At 34.4% G+C, this 4,177-nt stretch overlaps 1 non-coding gene across 1 annotated transcript; it reads left to right on the forward strand.

Annotated features, from left to right (window-relative positions):
• The first annotated feature begins 1,290 nt into the window (after positions 1 to 1,290).
• On the forward strand, positions 1,291 to 1,398 carry LOC112780629 (small nucleolar RNA R71). Its single transcript, XR_003191452.1, has one exon. It is a non-coding gene; the product is annotated as a small nucleolar RNA R71 (small nucleolar RNA).
• The last annotated feature ends 2,779 nt before the right edge of the window (positions 1,399 to 4,177 follow it).

Genomic DNA, 4,177 nt, shown 5'->3' on the forward strand with positions numbered 1-4,177 from the left:
CCTGTTTTCTGGAATTGTCTGCCATCTCTAATGAGATTTTAGCAGCTTGTACCTCAAAGATTCCTAGTTTCTCCATTACAGAGAGTGGCATGAGGTTTATTCCTGACCCCAGGTCACATAGAGCCTTCTTAAAGGTCATGGTGCCTATGGTACAAGGTATCAGGAACTTTCCAGGATCCTGTTTCTTCTGAGGCAATCTCAGTTGATTTAATGCATTCAGTTCATTGGTGAACAGGGGAGGTTCATCTCCCCAAGTCTCATTACCAAATAAATTGGCATTCAGTTTCATGATTGCGCCAAGGAACTTGGCAACTTGCTCTTTAGTAACATCTTCATTCTCTTCAGAAGAGGAGTACTCATCAGAGCTCATGAAGGGCGTAGGGAGGTTCAATGGAATCTCTATGGTCTCTAGATGAGTCTCAGATTCCTTTGGTTCCTCAAAGGGATACTCCTTATTGATCATTGGATGTCCCAGGAGGTCTTCCTCCTTGGGATTCACGTCCTCCCCTTCCTCTCTAGGTTCGGCCATGATGGTTATATCAATGGCCTTGCACTCTCCTTTTGGATTTTCTTCTATATTGCTTGGGAGAGTACTAGGAGGGATTTCAGTGATCCTTTTACTCAGCTGGCCCACTTGTGCCTCCAAATTTCTAATGGAGGACCTTGTTTCATTCATGAAACTTACAGTGGCCTTAGATAGATCAGAGACTAAGTTTGCTAAATTAGAGGTATTTTGTTCAGAGTTCTCTGTCTGTTGCTGAGTGGATGATGAAAAGGTTTGCTATTGTTAAACCTATTTCTTCCACCATTATTAAAGCCTTGTTGAGGATTTTGTTGATCCTTCCATGAGAGATTTGGGTGATTTCTCCATGAGGGATTATAGGTATTTCTATATGGTTCACCCATATAATTCACCTCTGTTATTGCAGGGTTCTCAGGATCATAAGCTTCTTCTCCAGAAGATGCCTCTTGAGTACTGTTGGATGCAGCTTGCATTCCATTCAGACTCTGAGAAATCATATTGACTTGCTGAGTCAATATTTTATTCTGAGCCCATATGGCATTCAGAGTATCAATTTCAAGAACTCCTTTCTTCTGAGGTGTCCCATTGCTCACAGGGTTCCTCTCAGAAGTGTACATGAACTGGTTATTAGCAACCATGTCAATGAGTTCTTGAGCTTCTGCAGGCATTTTCTTTAGGTGAATGGATCCATCTGCAGAAGTATCCAATGACATCTTAGCTAATTCAGACAGACCATCATAGAATATATCCAGGATGGTCCATTCTGAAAGCATGTCAGAAGGACACTTTTTGGTCAGTTGCTTGTATCTCTCCCAAGCTTCATAGAGGGATTCACCTTCTTTCTGTCTGAAGGTTTGAACATCCACTCTAAGCTTGCTCAGCTTTTGAGGAGGAAAGAACTTGGCAAAGAAAGCCATGACCAGCTTATCCCAAGAGTTCAGGCTATCTTTGGGTTAAGAGTCCAACCACACTCTAGCTCTGTCTCTTACAGCAAAAAGGAAAAGCATGAGCCTGTAGACTTCAGGATCTACTCCATTAGTCTTAACAGTATCACATATCTGCAAAAATTCAGTAAAGAACTGAAAAGGATCTTCAGATGAGAGTCCATAAAACTTGCAGTTCTGCTGCATCAGAGAAACTAATTGAGGTTTCAGCTCAAAGTTGTTTGCTCCAATGGTAGGGATGGAGATGCTTCTTCCATGTAAATTGGAATTAGGTGCAGTAAAGTCACCAAGCATCCTCCTTGCATTATTATTATTTTCGGCTGCCATCTCCTCTTCTTGTTCGAAAATTTCTGAAAGGTGCTTACTGGATTGTTGTAATTTAGTTTCTCTTAGTTTCCTCTTCAAAGTCCTTTCAGGTTTTGGATCTGCTTCAACAAGAATATTCTTGTCCTTGCTCTTGCTCATATGAAAAAGAGGGAACAGAAAAATAATAATAGGGATCTTTTTTACTACAGTATAGAGGTCCCTGTGTGAGTACAAGAAAAGAAGAAGAAAAGAATGTAATGTAAGGAAAGAAACACAAGGGTGAGGAGAGCAGAGATGTGAGATGAAGAGAAGTGTTAGTAGATGAATAAATAAATAGAAGGAGATGAGAGAGAAAGAGAATTTTTGAAAATTATTTTTGAAAAATGGTTAGTGATTTTCCAAAATTAAAAGAAGAAATAAATTAAAATTGAATTTTGAAACAATTAGTTAATTAAAAAGAATTTTTGAAAAAGAGGGAGATATTTTTGAAAATTAGAGAGAGAGGGAGTTAGTTAGGTAGTTTTGAAAAAGATAAGAAACAAACAAAAACTTAATTAGTTAGTTGAAACAAATTTGAAAATCAATTTTGAAAAGATAAGAAGATAAGAAGTTAGAAAAGATATTTTAAAATCAAATTTTTGAAAAAGATATGATTTTGAAAAAGATAAGATAAAAAGATATTTTTGAAAAGATATGATTGAAATTAATTTTGAAAAAGATTTGATTTTTAAAATCACAATTAATGACTTGATTCACAAGAAATCACAAGATATGATTCTAGAACTTAAAGTTTGAATCTTTCTTAACAAGCAAGTAACAAGCTTGAAATTTTTGAATCAAAACATTAATTGATGATGTTATTTTCGAAAATTATGTGATAAAGATAAGAAAAAGATTTTTGAAAAATATTTTTAAAATTTTCAAAAATAACTAAGAAAAATGAAAAAGATTTGATTTTTGAAAAAGATTTTGAAAAAGATAAGATTTTTAAATTGAAAATTTGATTTGACTCATAAAAACAACTAGATTTTTAAAAAAATTTTGAAAAAGTCAACTCCAATTTTCGAATTTATGAGAAGAAAAAGGGGAAGATATTTTTTTGATTTTTGAATTTTTAATGAAGAGAGAGAAAAACATGGTAAAGATGCAATGCATGAAAATTTTGGATCAAAACATGTGATGAATGCAAGAATACTATGAATGTCAAGATGAACACTAAGAACACTTTGAATGTCAAGATGAACACCAAGAACATATTTTTGAAAAATTTTTGATGCAAAGAAAACATGCAAGACACCAAACTTAGAAATTTTTAATGTTTAGACAATATGAATGCAAGAATGCATATGAAAAACACCATACAACACAAAACAATAAAATATGAAGATCAATCAAGAAGGTTTATCAAGAACAACTTGAAGATCATGATGAATGCAATTTTCGAAAAATGCAAGATGAGTATGCAATTGACACCAAACTTAAAAATTGACTCAAGACTCAAACAAGAAACGCAAAATATTTTTTTGAATTTTATGATTTTCTAATATTTTTTTTTTGGATTTTTCAAAAATTAATGTGAAAAAGAAAAATAAGGATTCTAAAATTTTTAATATGAATTCCAGGAATCTTGTACTCTTAGTCTAAAGCTCCAATCTGAGGGTTAGGCATGGCTTAATAGCCAGCCAAGCTTTAGCATGTAAATCAGGTGGATCAGGAACAGTAGCAGGTGGATTAGCAACAACTGGCTTGCTCTTGATAATGTTGGGTTGGAAGCCCCAATCCAAATAAATTTAGACATGGCTTTACAGCCAGCCAGGCTTCACATGCTTCATGAAACTCTAGAATTCATTCTTAAAAATTATGAAGAACATAATAAAAATTTTTGAAAAGAATTTTTATTTTTTTTCGAAAATAAAGGAGAAAAAATTTTATTTTTTGAAGATTTTTGAAAAATTTTTGAAAATAAAACAAAAAGAAAATTACCTAATCTGAGCAACAAGATGAACCGTCAGTTGTCCAAACTCGAACAATCCCCGGCAACGGCACCAAAAACTTGGTGCATGAAATTGTGATCTCAGGCAACGGCGCCAAAAACTCTGTACGCACGTCTTAATAAATCGTTTTTCATTCACAACTTTGATACAACTAACCAGCAAGTGCACTGAGTCGTCCAAGTAATAAACCTTACGTGAGTAAGGGTCGATTAACGAGAGGACTTTTACCAGTAAAGAGATTCATAGAAACAGTTGCGTTGTAGATATAGTCTCTAAACTGACAAAAATACCTTCGTACAAACGTTTTGGGTGTCACAAGTAACAAACCCCTTTAAAAAATTTTAACCGAGTATTCAAACCTCGGGTCGTCTTCTCAAAGAACTGCGAGGAAGTATGTTCTTATTATTGGC

Source organism: Arachis hypogaea, chromosome 19, assembly GCF_003086295.3.
Source record: "Arachis hypogaea cultivar Tifrunner chromosome 19, arahy.Tifrunner.gnm2.J5K5, whole genome shotgun sequence".
Lineage (NCBI taxonomy): Eukaryota > Viridiplantae > Streptophyta > Magnoliopsida > Fabales > Fabaceae > Arachis > Arachis hypogaea.